Source organism: Hyperolius riggenbachi, chromosome 6 (genome assembly GCF_040937935.1).
Source record: "Hyperolius riggenbachi isolate aHypRig1 chromosome 6, aHypRig1.pri, whole genome shotgun sequence".
Taxonomy (NCBI): Eukaryota; Metazoa; Chordata; class Amphibia; order Anura; family Hyperoliidae; genus Hyperolius; species Hyperolius riggenbachi.
Window position 1 is genome coordinate 315763253 of NC_090651.1, and position 22561 is coordinate 315785813.

The following is a 22561-nucleotide window of genomic DNA, read 5'->3' on the forward strand; positions in this document are numbered from 1 at the left end:
ATTTGAAATCAGATCAGACCTGTCAGAAATTATCTATCTGCCAAAAAAACCCTCAGGCTGGGTTCACAGCGGGACGTTGAAGTCACGTTGTAAATGTTGCGTTATGGTAATGCACTGCTGCAGTGTGTTACCTCTTAACACAGACGTTAACAGATACAGGGAAGCATACTTTTCATTGCCTGTATGCTCCACTGTATCTACTGTATGCAACGGTAACGCAGCATTAAAGTGGATCCGAGATGAACTTTTACTCATAGCATAATTGTGTTCCTTTCCTATTGTTTATAGGGCATTCCTCAAGCCAAATACTTTTTTTTTTTTGCTTTAATACTCTAATTCCCTATAAACTAAACAAGCCTCGCCCACAGCTTTTCAGAGTGCCTTGGTATTTTCAGACAGTAGCAAGGGCTCAAGGGAGCTCAGTCTGGGCAGGAGGAGTGGGAGGTATTACTAGCCAGAGATTTCAGAGGCAGGAGGAGGGGGATTAGGTTTTTTTCACAGGCTGATGCAGATCAGCTTGCCTGTGTGTAATGTTTACAAACATGGCCACTCAGGGCTGGTGCACACCAAGCGTGTTTTGTCGCGCTTTTACAGCCGCTTGCGGCTGTGGAAGCGCGTGGGTAATGTATTTTATGTTTTTGCAGAAACGCATACTCCCGAGCTGTAGCATTTTTTGGATTTCTGAGGCGTTTCTGCCTCCAATGTAAAGTATAGGAAAAACGCAGACCACTCTGAAAAAACGCTAGTTCAGAGCGGTTTTGCAGGTGGTTTTTTTTCCACTTTAGTTTTTAATAGTTTTTTTCATAAAAACAAAGAATATACATAGAAAGCGATGTCAAGGTTACAGAGATAAAATTTGCATTTAACAGTTGACTACAGTTTTATACTATCGCATTATGGACCTTAAATGCAAAAGGAGCCTGAAAATTCAAGTCCTGCGGCCCTTGTAATTATGAGCAGTCCAGTCTTCCTAGGGAAATACCAGATAAAGGGGGATAAAGTAAAATAAAATAAAATGAACAGGCATAAACAAAAGAAAAAAAAGGAAGACACAAAGAAACAAAAAAAAAAAAAAAAAAAAAAAAAAAAAAAGAGAACCTAAGTCAAAAATAAAAGCCAGTTGAAACTAAACCAGGACTATCTTAGCCGGAAACTGGTCTCCTTCATGCTTACGAAGGTGGGGATACTCAAGGATGGAGCGAGGTCCACACCTCCCATGGCTCCCAAATCCTGTCAAAGGCCGGCATAGTTTCCCTAATATAGGAGGTCATTTTCTCCATTACATATATAGCTTGAATTTTGTTGACCAACTCTGGTTTCGTGGGGGGGGGGGGGGGATTTCCAATATTTAGCCAGAAGGGCTTTAGAAGCATTACATATCTGGCCCAGTAACTTGTTCTGGTGTCTAGAGAGCCCCGTTGTCGGTCTATGAAGCAAGGCCGCCCAAGGTTCAGGCGTAATTTGTTTCCCAAGAACCTCAGAAGCCAATGAGAAAGTTATGGACCAGAAATCGGCCACCAATGGACATAACCACCAACAGTGTAATTGATCTGCAGAAAGCAAGCAGCCACGAAAACATAGCTCTGTTTGAGTCAATCCCCATTTGGCAAGCGTGACCGGGGTCCTAATCCAGTCATACATCAACCTGTAGTTCCTCTCTTTGGTTACTGTGTTTTTGGAGGAGCTAGCTATAGCCGAGAAAATGACCTCCCATTGTTGTCCGTCTAACGTTGCCCCTAACCTTTCCTGCCATTTAGTCATAGCCTTGGAGGCCCCAGCATGCTTAACATACCAGAGGTCATAATACATGGAAGATATAAGGCCTTCCGAAAGGGGGTATGAGGAGTAAGTGGACTCAAGGCTGGAACGTGTGAACTGTAAGCCCTTTGCCTTTCTAGATTGTATAAAATGATGGAGTTGCAAAAATCTGAAACTTTCAGCGTTAGTAATCTGGTGTTTCTCCTGTATCTGAGGCCAGGAAAGAATAGAACCCTCTGAGAGTAGATCCGCCACTGACACAATCCCCTCATTCCTCCAGACACCCCAGGCCAGGCCACAAACCCCAGGTGGGAAGTCAAGGTTGTAGAATAAAGATTCCATCCCTGAGGGAGAGGCTAGTTGAGGTAACATTCTGCATAAGGATTTTTTAATACTTAGTGATTCGGTGATTGGTAACCACGGAGCATCTGAGCCTAAACAGGGCCTAGGGGTCCATAAAAGGTACTTGATGGGGAAGGGGTGGATCATTTCCTGTTCAAGGTCTACCCACCTTACTGAGCCCTGGGGGGAAGACCATTGGAATAATTGGGCGAGTCTGGCTGCATAGAAATAATGTAATAAGCTAGGGGCCCCCAAACCCCCCTGGAGTTTGTGCCTGGCCAGATATGCGTACTTAATGCGAGGTCTACGCCCTGCCCAGATAAAATTTGTGATTCTAGACTGGAGTGCCTCTAAATCTTTCCTAGCAACCCTAATGGGCAGAGCCCTGAAGAGATATAGTAACTTTGGGAGCAGCGTCATTTTTACTGCATAGATCCGTCCCAATAAGGAGATGCGGTAGTGCTGCCACTCGTCCAGTAAAGAGTGTAGTTTTCTAAACATTGGGGTGTAGTTGAGCTTTTAAAGGTCCTCGAGGTCGTGCGATACTGTAACCCCCAGATATTTGATTCCCCCATGTTTAAATTTAAAGCCAAACGTATTTGAAAGTGTAGCGCAAAGCTCCTCAGAAATATCAAATGGTATAGCTTCCGATTTGATTTTATTGATTTTAAACCCAGAGTGTTGGCAGAAATTGTCAATTTCACTGAAAAGATTCGGGACCGAGATTAGTGGGTTAGTTAATGTGAAGATTGTGTCATCAGCGAACAACGCTGTCTTGAATTCCAGTGCCCCAACCGTTACCCCCCTAATATCTGGAGAGCGCCTCACTTTAATGGCCAATGGCTCAATGCACAAGGCAAACAATAATGGGGACAGGGGGCACCCCTGTCTAGTTCCATTCTTGATCGGAAAGGGGGGGCGAGGTGATGCCCATGTTGCAAACATAGGCCGAGGGGTTGGTATATAGGCTTCTGACCCCATTAAGAAACTCTCCCCTGATCCCAAATTTCTGTAACACCAGTCGTAAGTACCTCCAGTCCACCCTGTCGAACGCCTTCTCCGCATCCAAAGATAGGAGGAGAGAAGGCGTCCGACAGTGCTTCATCCTGGCCAGGAGTCCTACTATTCTGCGTGTGTTATCCGTAGTCTGTCTCCCTGCAACGAATCCTGTCTGGTCCGGATGGATAACACTTGGGAGAATGGGGTTAAGCCTGTTTGCCAAGATCTTCGAAAAGATCTTGACATCCACATTAATAAGTGATATGGGCCTATAATTCGTTACTTCCGCAGGGTCCCGCCCAGGCTTGGGGATAACTACAATCGAGGCGCAGGACATTTCAGGAGGAAAGTCTTCCTCCCCCCTTAAGATTTTGTTGTAAAGGACTGTAAGTTCAGGAGCTAAGATTTGCTTAAAGGCCTTGTAATACGCTGCTGTGTACCCATCCGGACCAGGGGCCTTAGATGACTTAAGTTTCTTAATGACCGTCATCACTTCCTTAACCGTAATTGGGGCATTAAGAGATAAACTCAGTGGGGATGAGATCGTTGGGATTGGGATATCATTTAGGTAATTCAACATGTCAGGGGCGGAGATCCTAGATCTATCCGTGGTAGTGCCATCGTATAGCGACTCATAGTAATGTTGAAATTGTCTAATGATTTGTGTAGGGTCGTGGGTAAGCCTCCCTGAGTTGTCCCTGATAGGGTTGAGCCTGTTTAGGGCCATTCTGTTGCTCAACTTTCTGGCCAGCATAGTATCTGGTTTGTCACCCTTTTCATAATAAATTTGCGAAGTGAGACGCATAGCTCTCTCAGCCTTTTGGAAGAGAAGAGTCTTAAGCTCGAGTCTCAATTCCTTAATCTGGTTGAGTAAAAGAGATGAGGGGTTCTTGGCATGAAGCAGTTCTAAGCGTCTCACTTCAGCTTTCAAGGAGTTCGCCCTGGAGATGGCTTGCTTACGTTTAATAGAGGAAATTTTGATGAGCTCCCCCCTGACAGTGGCCTTATGGGCTGCCCACCTAATCCCCTGTGAGGTATCTCCCACCAGGTTGCGACCAAAAAAAGAGGATATCTCCGAAGTCAGTTGCAACTTAACCTCTTGGTCCACTAAGAGGGACTTATTGATGCGCCACCTGCTGACCGGGCGCGGGACCAGAGAAGAGAAGGCTACCTGAACAGTAGCGTGATCAGACCATGAAATCTCTGAGTGTTCAGCCTGGACTACCTCTGCCAGCAGGGGCGCATCCATAAATACGAAGTCAATGCGGGAGTAAGTGTCATCGGGGTTAGAAAAAAAGGTATGACCTGTCTCCCCTGGGTGAAGCGCTCTCCAGACATCCCATGTTCCCGTGTCTGCCAGGAATTTAAGTAAACATTTGGGTGTGGATCTAGCACGACCTCGAGGACCATCTAATGAAGCGTTAAAGTCGCCTGCAATGATTAATTTACCTTCTTTATGCGACAAGACTTTGGAAGAAAGCTTAGCTAGGAAGGGGCGTAAACCTTCAGAGGGGGCGTAGACAGCTACTAATGTCAATACCAAACCGTTGGCATCTCCAGATAGGATCAAATATCTGCCGTCAGGATCTCTAATAACATTCTTAACCGTAAAGTTGAGCCTCTTATGAAGGACTATGGCTACACCACACTTCTTATGTGGGGCTGAAGCGAAGTAGGTCTGGGGATATTGCTTATGCCAGAATTTGGGTTCTTTGCTATGGACATAGTGCGTTTCTTGTAGAAATATAATATCCGCCTTCCCTTGTTTATAATATTGACAAGCAAGGCGTCGCTTTTGCGGGGCGTTAAGGCCCTTTACGTTATGAGTAAAAACTGTTAAAGGATTAGCATAGTTATGGGAGACACCCTGAGGGGACCTCGATTCAGCCGTTGTGAATAACATTATAGAAGATAATGGTGGTGCGGCCATAGTTACCCAGCCAAGGAAAAATCCTATAGAGAGCCCTATAATTCAACCCTTGATTTAGGTAGGTGTGCAAGCAGACTTTACTCCATCGACTAGCACTCCGGCTAAGAAGGATAGTACATATAAAAACTGGCATAACATGAAACAAAAATAAGAGAACTCGCTGCCTTAATAGACTACCTGCTGTAAAGAGAGAAGTAGGTATTCTAGCCTGACAGCAGGTCTGGCTAACAACAGCATGTAAAACAATACTCAACATTAACATAAAAAACAGAGAGACATGTAACCACATGCCCCGAGCGAACATTAAACTAGCTGCAGTCAGAGACCGCAGTTTAGTCCGGGGCTATAGCACCTTCGTACATGCCGGGATAGCACGACAAATGCTCCAACCGTTGAAGCCACTCAAAAGTGCATAATTCTTATGCAGGCGACCGGTGGCGGTTATTGGCTGTTAAAAACAAAAAAAAACACAGCCTATGGGAAAATGTGTGGTGAAATAGGAACAGACACCAGGGAGAATCACCCAGGGTTGGAGGATGTAGATCCAGGACTGGAGGGGTTACTGGTGAGGTCTTCAGCCCTTTCGTGCCCCTTTCGACTATGGCCTGGAACGCTAGACCATTCAGGCTGAGGTGGAGAGAGTCTCTTGGGGGGAGGGGAGACCGGTGAGCGAAGTGGTTTCTCCACTTTCAGTCCCAGCTTTTGTAGGATCTCGGGTATAAATTGTGGATCAGAGATGACGAGTTGCCGTCCTTTGTGGGGGATAATGAGTTTAAAAGGGAATCCCCATTTATATCGGATTCCGTGTTTAGCCAGGACTGTGGTGAGGGGTTTCAGGCCCCATCTTCTGCTGAGGGTAATAGGAGACAGATCCGGGTAAATAAAAATGTTAGCCTCTTGGAATGTCACCTGCGGGAGATTGCGGGAGGCAGTAATGATTGCTTCTTTGGTGCTGTAATAATGAAGTTTGGTTATGATATCCCTGGGGGGATTACCCTCTTTAGGTTGTGCTCTTAGAGCTCTGTGTGCTCGATCCATACGGAATTCCGTATCTGGGAGATCGGGGAGGAGGTGGCGGAATAATGCCAAAAGATACACTTGAATCTCCGTAACAGACTCAGGGATCCCCTTTATTCTTAGATTGCTGCGTCTATCCCTGTTCTCCTGATCTTCCCTGGCGTCATAGAGCTCAGCAATGTCTGCGCGCATTTCATCTATGTCCGTGCCCACCTGCTTGCAGTAGGCCCTGACCCCATCCAAGCCCTGCTCCGTTGCGTGGATCCGCTCCCCGAGAGCAGCCACCTCGGTGCTTATTTCTCTAACTGTGTCAGCGTTTGAGGCCTTAATGAGCTTCTCGAGGTTAGAGTAAAGCTTTTGTAGGTCCGCTTTGGTTACCCCCGTCAAGTCGGAACGCTTACCGTCCTGCCCCGAGTTGTCTCCCAGAGGTCGGGCGCCATCTTGGGCCGGCGCGCCCTTCTGCTTGCCGGCAAAGAGTTCCGGAAATCCGGGGTCCTGACTCCCCTGATTTTTCTTGGGAGGCATCCCTAGGAGTTCAGTGGTGACACGCTGATGTGCTAATCCACGAGAGTGGGAAAGGACGGGGCCCGGGCAGCTGATTTGTGGCTAGATCTGCCGGAGCTATTCAGCCATGCGTCCTCCCGGAAGTCAGGTCAGGCGCCGCCCCTTTGCAGGTGGTTTTGTTACAGAAGCTGTTCAGTAACAGCTTTACTGTAACAATATATGAAATCTACTACACAAAAAACGCTACCCAAAAAACACAAAACGCTAGGTGAAACTTTTCATAAAAATAAGAAAAAGCGTTTCAAAAACCGCTAGCGTTTTGCGGATCTGCTAGCGGTTTTTGGTGTGCACCAGGCCTCTCATTGTATCACAGGAATAATCATATTCTATTGAAGCTGTTTGCAGCTAGATTTGCTGTGTAAAGTATCTAAACTTTAGATAAGCTATATAGACAAGTTACTTGTTATAGTTAGTTTTTCATCTCGGATCAGTTGCGACTTTTTTGTTGTGTTGTAATGCTGCGACTGTAACGTCGCATCACAACGCAATGTCCCACTGTGAACCTAGCCACATGGTGTATTCCCAGCATTATACTACATAGAAGTGGTAAAACTGGTCAGTAATTAAGCAATTAAAAGTAGATGTGTGTATGCACCATTAGATTGCAAGGTCCTTATGCTGGGCATACACGGCTCGATTTTGCAGCTCGATCAATTCCGCAGGCGGTTCTCTTATCTTCAGCTGCTTTTTCTCTCCATTGTGCTCAATGCGGAATCAACGGGCGAAACGATCGGGTCAAGAGATCGGACGTGTCGGAAATTATCTATGGAGCCATCTAAATGGCTCAGAATCGAGCCGTGTATTCCCAGCATTAGGGACAATTAGTGAAAAGACAAAATATACTCTGTGAAGATTTCAGTGCTATATTACTACCACAAAATAATAATCTCTGGTCAACCGTTACCTGTTTTATTAAGTAGAAACTCAGAATGACACCCCTGTTCCAAACACAGGGAACTCTGTACTGTACTCTCTCTGTATACAAGACGGGATGAGTCCCTCTATGCAAATTCCCATTGACCAGGAAACGGGTAGATATAGGGGCTAATCACAATCCCGATTAGCTAATCAATTAACTGCCTGCTAATAGAATTGCACAGCTGCTAGTTAATTGATAGGCAGTCTGGGATGCTGATTAGCACATTTCCATTTCCTAATCACCAGACATTTGCATTGCTTGTTCACCTGAATAGCAAGCTGCACAGGTACTGAAAAGAAGTGAAAAAATGTGGCCCTCCAGTGCATTTTCATATAACTTAAGCCCAAAAGCACACTGGGGCAGGTGCCAGCTTACAAAGTAAGCTCTCTATTAGAAAATCATTAAAATTGCATTCTGTTTCAGGCTAGGTGCACACAGCAGAAACACTAAAACACTAATGTTGCGTTTTTTGCCCCCAATGAAAGTCTATGGGCCGCATTAGTTTGCAAAATCGCTGGTTTTGTGGTGTATTATGCAGGAATGCTGCCAAAACGCATATAATGGAAGTCAATAAGAACTCAATGGTATGTGTTTTACATGCGTGTTCATGTGTTTTTATATGCGTTTTTTTCCACCCCATTTTTTTTACTGTATTTTCACTTCCTGTTGTCTTCCTAGTGATTAGCATAAATGGAAATATAAAAACGCATGGAAAATGCATACAAAACACGTGTTTTGCATATGCAAACCGTAAACGCATTAAAGGGACTCTGAGCAGTGCAGAAACTATGGAAAGATGCATATCATTTTGAAGCTTTCTTTCACCTCTTTCCAACGACACATAAACCACCGCCCTACGCCTTTTAGTTTTCGTTATTTTCGCGATCGAAATTGCGTTTGCGGCGATTTTGATCACGAAAATAGCGAAAATGAAAAGGAGTAGGGTGGTGGTTTATGTGTCGTTGGAAAGAGGAGAAAGAGCGCTTCAAAATGGTATGCATCTTTCCATAGTTTCTGCACTGCTCAGAGTCCCTTTAAGACGCAGGCAAATTTCATGAAAAACACATCGCAAACCCACGAAAAGCGCAGTAAAAACGCACACAACATTAACATAAAACTTGACATAACACCAGGGCTGTGGAGTCGTTGAGTCGGGGCAATTTTGGGTACCTGGAGTCGGAGTTGGGAAAAAATGCACCGAATGAATTTAAACTGTAATTAAAATAGAAAATATGATAAAATGTTCTATTTCTCAGATAATAGTCATCATAAATAATTTATACATACAGTAATAGCTGTGCTTAGTCCACAAAAATGAAATAAACCAATCAAAAAATAGTTACTTGTGCTGCTTCAATAAAGCAGTCCCTGTATTTTTAAAGTCAGATATACCGTACATATCTGATTGTGACTGTATATATCAGTGATGGCTAACCTTGGCACTCCAGCTGTGACAAAACTACAAATCCCATCATGCCTCTGCCTCCCCGAGTTGTGCTTAGAGCTGTCAGAGTATTGCAATGCCTCATGGTACTTGTAGTTCCACCACAGCTGAAGTGCCAAGGTTAGCCATCCCTGGTATATATGATGTGTACATAGGAATCTCTTATATATACTAAATAACATCTACGGTATGCTGTAAGAATAAAGCTTGATGTGTAGCCGTGTCACTAATAGAGATGGTCAATGAGATGGAAATAATTCTGCGTTGATTCTGATTTATGCAAATGAATGAATCCAGCCCCCTTCAGGCTAATCAGTCCCTCGCTGTCCTCCACCACCTGGATCTTCTGCTAGGAGCCCTGGTAATTCAGCCAGTCAGCGCAGTCTGGCCGCATGCCGCTTCCACAGCCAGGAACATTCTGCACCTGCGCAATAGTGCTGTCCAGCTGTAGTACGACCCAGCGGCGGAGTGTGTGCATGCGCACTGCGCCAGACTGGCTCAAGTACCTGGACTCATAGCAGAAGATCCAGGTGGCGGAGGAGGACAGCGAGGGACTGATAAGCCTGAAGGGGCCTGGAGGAAGCCCCAGGTATGTATAAAACTTTAATTTCATCTGTCTAAGGTTTACTTTGTTACACAGTAGTACTATACAGGATCTTCTCAAAAAATTTGCATATTGTGATAAAGTTCATTATTTTCTGTAATGTACTGATAAACATTAGACTTTCATATATTTAAGAGTCAAATACACACAACTGAAGTAGTTCAAGCCTTTTATTGTTTTAATATTGATGATTTTGGCATACAGCTCATGAAAACCCAAAATTCCTATCTCAAAAAATTAGCATATTTCATCCGACCAATAAAAGAAAAGTGTTTTTAAAACAAAAAAAAGTCAACCTTCAAATAATTATGTTCAGTTATGCCCTCAATACTTGGTCGGGAATCCTTTTGCAGAAATGACTGCTTCAATGCGGCGTGGCATGGAGGCAATCAGCCTGTGGCACTGCTCAGGTGTTATGGAGGCCCAGGATGCTTCGATAGTGGCCTTAAGCTCATCCAGAGTGTTGGGTCTTGCGTCTCTCAACTTTCTCTTCACATAATCGCACAGATTCTCTATGGGGTTCAGGTCAGGAGAGTTGGCAGGCCAATTGAGCACAGTAATACCATGGTCAGTAAACCATTTATCAGTGGTTTTGGCACTGTGAGCAGGTGCCAGGTCGTGCTGAAAAATGAAATCTTCATCTCCATAAAGCTTCAGGGGTTTATCCCCTGAAGATGGCAATAGCCGAAACTAGTCGGGACAGGAGCGGGCAACAAAGATACAGGTTCGAGTAGAGGGGCCATAGTACCACATCAGGTGGGAAGCGTTACCAGCCAGGGAGGGTCCTAAGTGGATTAGGACCCTCTTAAAGTAAGTGCCTATCCTCGGGTTGCCTTTTATCCAGCAATAAACCTTGTGTATATTCCACTAAAAGCCTCCCTGTTTGCTCTATTTTGCACTTTGAGTGCATACAGGTGGAGGAGTGGAGGGACATATTGGCTGCCAGGACCTGGAGGAAGCCCCGGGTAAGTAGATTTTTTTTTTTTAATTCTTGCATCTGTCCTTTAAAGGGGCTCTGTGGTGAAAAATTGTAGAATTTAAAATACGCGCAAACATAGACAAATAGGAAGTACGTTTTTTTCCAGAGTAAAATGAGCCATAAATTACTTTTCTCCTATGTTTACAGTAGGTAGTAGACATCTGACAGAAGTGACAGGTTTTGAACTAGTCCATCTCTTCATAGGGGATTCTCATCAAGGCTTTTATTCTTTATAAAGATATTCCCTAAAAAGGATTTAAACAATGATGCTAGCCAACTTTTCCTGCTCGCTACAGTTTATTGGCAGTTGGACAGAACAACTGCCATTCACTAAGTGCGTTTGAAAATAAATAAATCGCTAAGAATCCCCTATGAAGAGATGGACTAGTCCAAAACCAGTCACTTCTGTCAGATTTCTACTACCTACTGTAAGTGACAGCAACATAGGAGAAAAGTAATTTATGGCTCATTTTACTCTGGTAAGAACGTACTTCTTATTTGTATATGTTTGCACATATGTAAAATTTTACAATTTTTCGCCATAGTGCCCGTGTAAGGTGGTGCCTGCCCCAGTGGGCTTTTTTGCATACGTCAGTCACATGGTACAGTGACTTTGGCCATTGGCACACCTGTGCTCCCCACACAAAGGCCCAGGGCACACCAAAACCGCTAGCAGATTCTCAAATTGCTAGAGGTTTTTGGAGCAGATTGCAGAGCAATTCTAGGCATGATTAGAGAGGTTTTCTAAACATGCCTAGCGGTTTTGTGTAGCAGATTACACATATTGTTACAGTAAAAGCTGTTACTGAACAGCTTCTGTAACAAAAACGCCTGGAAAACAGCTCTGATCTATCGTTTTCCAGAGCGGTTTGAGTTTTTCCTATACTTAACATTGAGGCAGAAATACTTCTGCAAACCGCAAAAGTGCTGCAGGACCCACGTTTGTGGTTTGCTAAAAACCTCAAACTGCCGGTGTGCACCATCCCAATGAAATACATTAACCAAGTGTTTTCACAGGCGGAAGCGGTTTGGAAAACTCTACAAAAACTGCTCTGTGTGCACCAGGCCTAAGTGTTGTTGAAATAGCGTAAGCTGTCATTTCATAAACTTTTCCAAGTTGTACCCACTGGCGCCCACAGCTGCCTCCCCACCTTCAGCAGAGCACGATAAGTACCATCACTCCACGGACTCTGTCCTTATGTGTGTGTTTTGTGTGACATCCATTGTACACTTGCTGTGACGTATTAAAGCTACAGTGCCAGACTTCTTTTGCTCGCTTTTTGTATGAAATGGTCACAATGCTTGAACTCCATTTGTCGTGAGCACGTAGCTTATGCTGAAGTTTCTTGACACTGCCTTTCAGCGGAATCATTCCCATCTGCAGTTTGTGCTGAGTGCCTGCCTTTTTCTCCTTGAAGTTTGTTGGTTGTTGAAATAGCGTAAGCTGTCATTTCATAAACTTTTCCAAGAAGTTGCCATTTTTTTTTAACAATAACATTCCTATAGTGCTTCCCATAGGACTCAAAGCGCTTAGATTGCTCTCAGATTCAGTAATTGGTAGTAGGATGAAGGATTAACTCAATAAAATTATATTTCTTCAAATGCCAAACTGAACAGGTGGGTTTTCAGTCCGGATTTAAACACGTCCAGGGATGGAGCTGTCCTGATCTGTTGAGGTAAGGAGTTCCATTATGTAGGAGCTGCATGACAGGAAGGCTCTGTGACCAAACGTTTCAGGTGGACTCTGGGTATGACTAGATTTTTATTCTTATTATTAGGACCTTTGGATCTGAGATTGCAGGGATTGCTACGCATCTGTAACATTTTGTTCATGTATCTAGGACCCAGATTATGTAGTAATGTAAATGTCAGTAGGCCGATCTTGAATAGGATCCTCCATTTTATAGGTAGCCAGTAAAGGGAGTGCAGGACAGGTTTTATGTGGAAGTGACGAGGTTAGTTCGTTAACAGCCCTAGCACCATCCCGCTCTGGGCTGAGGCGGATATTGCCGAACCCAATTGGGTCCGTGCTGCTGCACAGGCAGTTTGCACCTGCACAGTACCGTGTACAAGATTCCAGCCAGGCTTCTTCTGCAAAACAGCTGATCGGGGCAGTGCGCAAGCTTTTTCGGGGGTCCCAGCCCTGGAATGGGGCTGCGGAGAAGGGCGAGGGGGCTTCCCCCTCCTGAGGTAAGTACCCCTAGGGGCATTTTTTTTTGTATATGTTATGGCCAGAACCCGAAGTGTGGCCACTTCTAGTTCTGGCCAGCCACTTCGGGTTCTGGCCGGCCAATGCGCAAAGTGGCCGCAGCGCAGCGGCCAATGTTAGAAATGGAAAGTTTACATTTATTTTACAGCCGTCTCGCTGCGGCCAAATGTATTAAAAGTTGCTTAATTTAATTAAATATAGCCGGCGGTAATGTGATAGATGAAGCCGCCGGCTTTCGCACTGCCTCCTCCTCCTCTCCTCCTCCCCCCCGCCTCTCTCCTCTCCCCTGCCTCCTATACGACATACGGAGCAGCCGGGCGGGGACACGCGTGTCCCCCGAGAGTCGTTCGTCGCGGCAGGGGAATCCTGCCGTTCCTGCAGAGCGGGCGCTGGCAGAAGCAATGTCTGCAGCCTCCCCGCTCTGCTTCCCCTGCCGCGACGAACGACTCTCCCGGCGGCTCCGTATTGTATGGAAGGCGGGGACAAGGAGAGAGGCGGGGGGGGGGGGAGAGAATCGGGGGGGAGGCAGTGCGAAAGCCGGCGGCTTCATCTATCACATCGCCGCCGGCTATATTTAATTAAATTTAAGCAACTTTTAATACATTTGGCCGCAGCGAGACGGCCGTAAAATAAGTGTAGCTTTGCATTTCTAACATTGGCCGCTGCGCTGCGGCCACTTCGCAAATTGGCCGGCCAGAACCCGAAGTGGCTGGCCAGAACTAGAAGTGGCCACACTTCGGGTTCTGGCCGTAACATATACAGGTACATAAGCCTGTGGTGTGCTGCCTCCTCTTTATTCATACATTGGACCTATTTTTCCAGTTGAGCATAAGGTATACATTGAATGGAGATATTTGTTTATTTGTGCCTATCCCCCCCCCCCCCCCTTCCTCGCACACACAAAGGGGAAGTGCTCATGAAATTATATTGTGGTTTATATACTTTTTGTTGTACGCTGCACTTTATTTGGTGTCCCAGTTTGACCCCAGCAGCCTAGTTTCTGCATGAGAGTGCATGGATGTACACTACCCTAATGCGGAGTGATGCAGGGATGTATACTAATGGGGTAGCAATAGGGGAGGCAGAGGTCTCGACCGCACCAGGGCCCTCACCCAGCTGTAGTATTAGCTCTTTATTGGTCCTGTGCTTGTAATAATCACCTCTATAAATGCTTGATAACAATCATTAACAAGCTGTTCCCCATCCCCTTCTTGCACCTCTGACACCGAAGGTGCGTACACACATGCGACTATAGTCGTTTGAAACGATCGTTTAAAAAAAAGCAACTAACGATCATTAAGTCTAACGACGGATGAGCTAGATCGTTAAAAACGAACGATTTAGCTTGGCGGATTTTTACCAACGACGATCGTTTGCAAAAGTAGTACACCGTTGGAAACGGTCGTTCGTACTAGGCTTGACATGCGCATTTCGCTATTTCTCCATAAAATTTCTCATTTTTATGCGCAAGCACAATAGTTGCTTTACGTGATGTAACGTTCGTTCTAACGATCAGATCGTTACACACAATTTAAAACTAACTTTACTTAGGTCGTTCTTTCATCAATTAAAAGTTCGTTCGTCGTTCTCAACGAACGATCGTTGTCGCATGTGTGTACGTAGCATTAGGCTATCCTTGGCAGGTTTTGGTGCTCCATATAATTGTTATGTGTAGAGCACTTGGGGGGGGGGGGGGGGGGGGGCATCTAAAACTTGCACCAGGACCCATAGCTCCTTAGCTACGCCACTGATGTATCCAAATACAGCCACCAAGATAGCAAATTTAATTTTTGGTTGGATTTATTCCTGTTTACACACGTCAAACTCAGGGCTGGTTCACACTCACGATCACGATTTTGTGTCGCAAAATTACACAATTTTACCACAATTCACATTAGAATCAGAATCACATTGCAATTACCTCCAAAATGCTGCACACAATTTATGCAATTCACAAACGCTGCAGGGGGAATGTTCCCACAGGCATACATTAGTAACAGCGTTTTGCTGATCGACGGCAATCAGCAAAGCGCTGAAAAGCGCCTGAGTGTGAACCAGCCCTTTTTTTTTGTATGCACTGGAAGAGGTCGCTTATGATAAGTGACACTGAAGCGAGGAAAAAAAAACCGTATGATATAATGATTTGGTTATGTAATACGGATAATCAATAGAACATTAAAGGGACTCCGAGCAGTAACTAAAATCAAAATCTGAACTTACCTGGGGCTTTCTGCAGCCCACCGTAGGTTGGGAGGTACCTCGTGTGTCCTTCTGGCCCATCTCCCAGGCCCTGCTCAGAAATGGCTCCCAGCGACACTGGGCCCGAGTGTCGGGCTCCTTCTTCCTGAAAGATGACATCAGTTGTCACCACGGCGGCCGGCGTGACAGTACTGCGCATGCGCGATTAAACTGCGCATGTGCAGTACTGTCATGCCAGCTGCCGTGATGACGCGAGGCGGCCGGCGCGGTGACGACTGACGTCATCTTTCAGGAAGAATGAGCCCTGCACTCGGGCCCAGTGTCGCCGGGAGCCATTTCTGAGCAGGGCCTGGGAGAAGAGCTAGGACGACGCTGGTGGACTGGAGAAAGCCCCAGGTAAGTTCAGATTTTGATTTTAGTTACTGCTCGGAGTCCTTTAATAGCAAAGAAAATTGTGTCATATTTTTATTTTCAGGTATATAGATTTTTTTTTATAAAATTGCATCATTCGCTAATAGTTGCAGTTTCCACAAAACACTCAGCATTTTAAATGATTTCACAGAGCTGGCTAATGACCCTTTGAAATGTCCACGACTATTTGCGAAGTCGCAGAGCTCAGACAAGCTCTTTTGCATAGATAACAACTGAAGTTTCTTAACGCTTTCTGTACTGGAAACAATATGAGACTCAGGCTAAGTTCACAGTTGGACGTTAAAGTCGCGCGTTAAAACAACATTTAACGCAGAATAACTCACTGCAATGAAAAATCAATACCCCGCTCACAGCGCACACGTTGCGTTGGTGTCTAACGCTGCACGTTAAGTAAAAGTACTGCATGCAGTGCGTTATACACGCTATTAGCTGCGTTGGACTGTTTGCACATGCTCAGTAATGACTTGAAAGAATACTTTTCATTGCCTGTATTTTTTACTGTATCTGCTGTATGAGACGGTAACGCTGCGTTGCCACTTTTTGGGCACATTGCATTGTAAGTTTGCGGTGCGACTTTAACGTTGCTTGTTTATTTCTTAGCTGTACTACACATACAAATCATTATCATAAGTTTATTTTCACTTCAGATTCCCTTTAAAGTTAAAGCGGTATAAAACCCTGACATAACATTCAATACAAACATGTTTTCCTACTTTTTATATGCCATACGGTTATCATATTTGCATTTGTGCAGAAGTATTATTATTCATTTAGAGGTTATAGGTTCCCAAAAGTACAGTTTTTTGCTTTGTGAGCTGACTTTGCATTTTATTAATAACTGGTTTTATTCATTATGTATTGAATTCAGAAATGCTTTGCATCTCTGTCTGTGTCCAGGAGCTTCTGCACAGTCAGAGAATGTGTCACATTCCTCACTTGATACATTTAAGTAAACACAAGATAACATTATCTACAACTTCGGATGCGTCCACATTTCGAGCACTGAACTTTCCAGCCCTGTGTGTAACCCTTTGAATGCTGGTCTAGTAAAAAAAAAAAAATGGCGGTAGTATATGATATGCTGTAAATAATTTTTTAGCGCAAAGAAGAAATGCGGGGTTATATTCTGCTTTAACCTTATTAAAGTTAACATTTAAAAAATAAAACCTCTAGTTAAACATGAGCTTGTTTAATACTTGGAACTCTTGGATATTGTGGCTACAAAATAATGGCCTGAGTTATTTCTGGCATATGTTCTAAACACAGGCCGAGGAAATTCACTGTCAATATCTTGTTAAAGTGAACGCGAGGTGAAAATAAACTGATGAGATAAGCAAATGTATTTATCCTCCTACTCCTAAAAATGACTTTTTTAAGTACCACAGGTTTTTCTTTTATAGTTAAACATTTTACAAAGTAGCTTGAATGTTTTACTGTCTCCAGTCAGTGGTAGCCTATTAAGAGTTTGTATGTTCTCCCCGTGTCTGCGGGGGTTTTCCTCCAGGCACTCCGGTTTCCTCCCACAACCCAAACACATACAGATAAGTTAATTGGCTTCCCCCTAAATGGGCCCTAGACTACAATACAATACACTACATGACACATACATAGACATATGACTATGGTAGGAACTAGATTATGAGCTCCCCTGAGGGACAGTTAGTGACAAGACAATATAATCTGTACAGCGCTGCGTAATATGTCGGTGCTATATAAATAAATAAATAAATATGAAAATAAAAATGCAGCATAACAATGTTTGCGATCGGGTAAAATTGCATTGCATGAATAGAAACATTCCTGCCCAATTTTCACTAATGTAGTACGACCTAGCGTTCACAAGCGAGCAGTATCTAATCGCAAAATGCTCAGGAACGACCATCTCATAGTGTGTGTAGGTTAATACAGAAGTAACTATGAATCCAAGTTGGTTTAAAATGTCTATTTCTCTACACATCAGTAATCCAGTCAAGCCCTTTTACGAAAGATCTTCCTAGAAGTAGTGCTCATTGCGCCATATCAGTGAGTGTTCCGGTAAACTAGCTGTCAGTTGCTTAAACCTGTTCATGGAAATGAAATGTAGCTGAATGTAGAGGTTCTGCATTGGTAATCCTTGTACACCTGCTGGTTGGTTCTCTGTCTAGGCTGCCTCTGCTGAGAAACTAGCGTGTGCACAGCACAAAAAAGCCAACTTCCCCATCTCCCCCACACACGCATCGGCAGGACACAAACTGGTGGATCATGTCAACCAAGTGCAGGTTGAGGGCATTAATAAACCACAAGTGTCAGCGCCAAGGCAGAAGGCGACCGCAGCCGAAAAGGAAAATGTCCAAAAGTCCACACAAGCAATGAATACAGTATATAAGGTCAACAATTTAAAAACAAGGATAAAAGAAAAACTCACATACGGGGCCCGTGCACTGGGAACCCCGAAAAAGTAGCGCGCATAAAATGATCAATAGAAGACCTCAAATAAAATGGTGCCACCTGTCGCCTTCCCGACCGGGTTCACAATCTTGCGTCATCAGGGGAGTTTTTCTTTTATCCTTGTTTTTAAATTGTTTTACTTTTTACTTAATAAAGACAGTTTACACTTAGATGTGCCGTACATCTCTTTCATGTCACTATCCTACTGGACTCCCCTTTGGCGAGTCTCTGCGACCTCAGGATATCTACTATATTCCGGAGGAATCTGTGGTGTACAACATCGCTGGTGAAACGACACCATTTGAAAGCTCTGCGGACCATCTATCAAACTCGTTTACAACCTTATAATGTGGGTTGTTGGAATCTGGTAAGCCTTGCTTCTTTGCCTTTTTGTTTGAAGATCCTGTATACCAGAAAATGACGAAAGCTGTATTACTATAGACCTGCGCTGAACTTATATTTTCATAGGTTGAGGGCATTGCTCTCTTACTCACCCTGCCTGCTCTGTACTGCTGCATTGTATACCATGCCATCTGCCCTCCAATAGCAAAATAATTGGTTGCTGACCTGTAGGCTGAATGTGCCTTTAGGCCCCATTCACACTTAAAAACCGCAAAACGCCGGCGTTTTGCAGGAGTGCTTTTTCCGCGATTTCACACGGAAAAATCACTGAGCACTGCGGCAATTTTGCCGCAATCGCGTTTGCGCTTCTATAACACTGAAACGCGATCGCCGGGAAATCGCCTGAAAACGGTGCAGGCGACTGATTTGCATTTCGCGTTTTCGCACAATTTTCGGCAATTAGCACAAATCGCCCAAGTAAGAACGGGCCCATAGGGTTTCATTACGCTAGCGCTTTTAAAAAGCGTTAGTGTTTGAGCGTTTTGCCGAAATCGTGGCAAGACTTTAAAGTCTGAAAACCACTGCGCCTGCGTTGCCGTGTCCTCGCTTCCCCTGATGTCACCAGGAGTGCACGGCGCAGTACACTCCTGGTGATGTCAGCGGGAGCGAGGACACGGCAACGCAGGCGCAGTGGTTTCCAGACTTTAAAGTCTGAAATTCCAGAAGTGAACCAGAGGCGGGGCCGGAGCATTGGGGAGTGGCTGCGCGGGCACAGGATGTCTGCGGGGGACCATTAGAAACCCTGGGTAACTTCAACTCCTTTTCCCCCGACCCCCTTACAGTATTCCTTTAAGCCTTTTCCACAGGCTTAAAAAAGCAGATCACAGCTGTTTTGCCAATCGCTAGAGCACCGCAATTTACAAGTAAATCCTGACGGCTATACGGCGCAATCGCTTGTAGTGGAAAAAGCATCTTGCGCGATAGCAAAGGCAGGCAATTGTGCTCGCTAGTGGAAATGGGCCCTAGTGGTTTTAGGCTCCCTGCACAATGCATGTGATTCTGATTCTGATTTTTAATCGTTCCTGCATGTTGCGTTTTTTGCTCCGTTTTTCTGTTGATTGCATTCAGGGAAAATCGGAATTGCAAATTCAGAATCGCAAAACAGATTTGCAGTGTGCAGGGAGCCTAGAGATTTTTAGCGAGTTCAAAGATTTTTTACAGCACTTTTGCTTTCCGAATATTTTCTACAGGATTATAATTCGCGCCAGCGTGAAAACACCCCACAAGAACACAGGAATTAAGAACGTTAGCGATTGGAAAATTGCCAAAGAATATTTTTGGTGTTAAATAGCCCTAAAAAGCGCTGGCGATACAGCAGGATGGGAAATCTGCCCATTCTTGTCTGCCATGTCTTAAAGGTGAGGGGAAACTGTATATTGTAGATAAGGGTGAGATCACACTATTTGAGTTGCATAGCAGCGGGCTACAAAGCAGGCTTAACGCAACACACCCTCTGTATATTTATAGCATTAGCAACTGCTATGTAATATGCACATTATTGCATACATTTATAGATTGTTTATAGCTCTGAACAAACTGCTGACAAGGAACGATTATCTGCCAAAGTGATCCGCATTGTTGGTTGATCAAAATGCCCAAACACCATTGTGGATGTGTCGTTTATGGTGCGTTCCTGACGATTTGTACTCCCCAGGCGTACGAGGCCTTAACATTCATGGCCATGTTTCCGTGTGTGGAGCAATAACAGTGCAGGCAAGTATGGTGAGATTTCCAACAGTGTCATCATCAGCCATCATTGCAAATAACTGATAAGACACTAAGCTTTCCCATCCTGATTACCAGCAGGCAGGCAGGAAACAGAGGGACCTGACCACCAATTACCATCATTGCATAACTGACCATCCTGTAACCAGACAGGACATTATAGAGGACAAATGGGGGCAGATGTACAGTGCTGTCCACAAGCATTGCTTCAATGAACTGCTAACTGCGGATCAGCAGTTTACGTTAATCCAGGCTCTGATTGTCAACAAAATACACCTGATGCCCTTTCACTAATAAGGTGCTACAAATGTGACCAGCAGATTTTAAAATGTGGAGAAAAAAAATATCCATTCGTTTTCCATTGCATTATAGATAGACCTTCCAAAATCGGATTTTGATGTTGAGGAAGTTAAAGAGGCGCTGTAGTGACATATAGTAGAATGCAGGAAATAATTCAGGAAACTCACTTTTACAGTCATTTTCCTGGTTTCAAAATCAGAAACACTTTGTATATTTCTGGGAAACCAGGAATTATTTTCACTGGCATCGGAATTCTCAGAAGCAAACATTCTGCAGAGCTGCACCTGACAGGACTAAATATGTCACTACATGCAATACATTTCAGAATATAATCCGGGTGAGGAAAGATTTTACAATGGGCAGACACTGACTAAATAGTTTATAAATTAATATTGTAAAAACAATAAGCACATTATTTTCACTACAGTTCCTCTCTAACATATCTAGCAATACATGAGTCAATGATAGCAAGCCGACGATACATTACTATCTCATTGGAGTTCAATCTAACAGTGATTCAGCAAACTCCGTTTCTATAGATTTTGATAGCTGAAATCTGTCAAGCATCCAATGTCCCGCAAGCATTCTACTGTACAGTGCAGTGTAACGCTATGCGGCCATCCATCCCCCCACCACTCCCACCCAGCTCCCATCTCACAGACATTATCAAACGTCCAATCAGACTTTCAGTCAATAAACATTCATTCGATAATCTGCACAAAATCAAAAATCAATCAACTTGATATGATGGAGCAATACATTACTGACTACTTTGATTAAATGGTTTTGAATCCATTAGAAATCGGTCAGTTTTAGGCTCCTTTCACACTTACACTGGTGCGTTGCGTCAAAATTGCTTACCGGCGTGGTGCGACGGCTTATGTCGGGGCAACACAACAGATACTCTCGCGATACAGCGTAACGCGATGGCAGTGAGACTACCGTATTTTCATATTTTTCAGACTATAAGACGCCCCTAGGTTTAGAGGACAAAACCCAGGGGAAAAAATATATACTAAACCTGGTGCATCCATGGTGAAGGTTCATCTTGTGGATTATGCCCCCTTTGTACCTCATGTCTCCTTGTGTCTCTCTGTGTCCTCCTCTGTCCCCCTTGTGTCCGCCTCTGTGTGCCCCTTTGTGTCCTCTGTTTGTCCCGCTGTGTCCTCTGCATGGGCACAGTACAGGAAGTCCCTGACATTGCGGCGGGTTGGAGGGTCGTATTGGCAGGTGTTCACAAGTCTGGAACTCCCTGCATTCGCACTATAAGACGCAGTGACTATTTTCGTAATAGAGAGAAGAAAAATGCGTGCACCTTCCGTCCTTAAACATCTGTGTTTATTTCAGCAGTGACAAAAAAAATCACATGATATCCTTCATAGCGGTTAAATGAATAACATACCGACTTTTGAGGCGATAGTGGTGGAGGAGGTGGGTGGCGGGTAAGGACGGCGGAGAGCGACGGCCGTTTCGTGTCACAGAGACACTTGGTCACACTGGTGGAACGCAGATGTTTAAGGACGGAAGGTGCACACATTTTTCTTCTCTCTATTACAAAGATTGGCTACCTCTATTCCTGTTACATGGCGGAGCACACGTCCTAAATGTGATTGACAGCAAGGATCCAGCCGGAAGTGGTGAGAGTGTTTATTGCTTCCACTGTATATCTGAATGGGAGTGCCGCACTTTTTTCTTTCTAGTGCAACAATGCAGTGACTATTTTCCCCCACTTTTGGGAGAGAAAAAATAAGTCTCATAGTCCAAAAAATACAGTAACATGCATGGTAATGTAATCCTCGCTGGACACTCGTTCTGCACCGTTAAGGGGCGATTACACTTTTTGTCACTGTTGTGATGCGATTGAAGAACGATTGCTTCTCAATTGAAAGCAACAAGTGTGAAAGGACCCTAAAGGTGGACGTACACCATACACATTTTTTATATTTCTTTTCGATTCAATTCTGATTGTAACGGGAAAAATCTGACCAATGTATCACACACATCTTTAATTTTTATCCAATTATAAAAAAAATTGAAAACTCTTAAAAAAAAAATTGCCTGGTTTTTTAAATCAAAAAATTGACAATCTATCCCACACCATTCAATCTTCATAAGCATTTTATCAGAAAAGTCAGCCACTGCTTAGTCATCGACTGATATCGATAAAAAAAAAAAAAAAAGGTAAATTAGATCAGATTTCTCGCTCAACTAAAAACTTTGCATTTTTCTGTGCAACTGATTGTTTTTATCAGATTTCCATAAAATCGTATTTTATTGCATCGTGTGTGGCCACCTTAAGCGATGAGTGTAT

The 22561-nt window shown here is 44.1% G+C and overlaps 1 protein-coding gene across 4 annotated transcripts in view; it reads left to right on the forward strand.

The window, feature by feature from the left end:
* The window catches only part of SPIB (Spi-B transcription factor), a 71844-nt gene that overhangs the window by 18162 nt on the left and 31121 nt on the right, over positions 1 to 22561 (forward strand). The window contains exon 1 of one of the 4 annotated variants that reach the window (XM_068242995.1): positions 12206 to 12232. The exons of the other annotated variants lie outside the window; for them this stretch is intronic. The gene's annotated coding sequence lies outside the window, so the exon portion shown is untranslated. Of the gene's footprint in view, positions 1 to 12205; positions 12233 to 22561 lie in introns of those variants that run through there. 4 annotated transcript variants of the gene reach the window in all.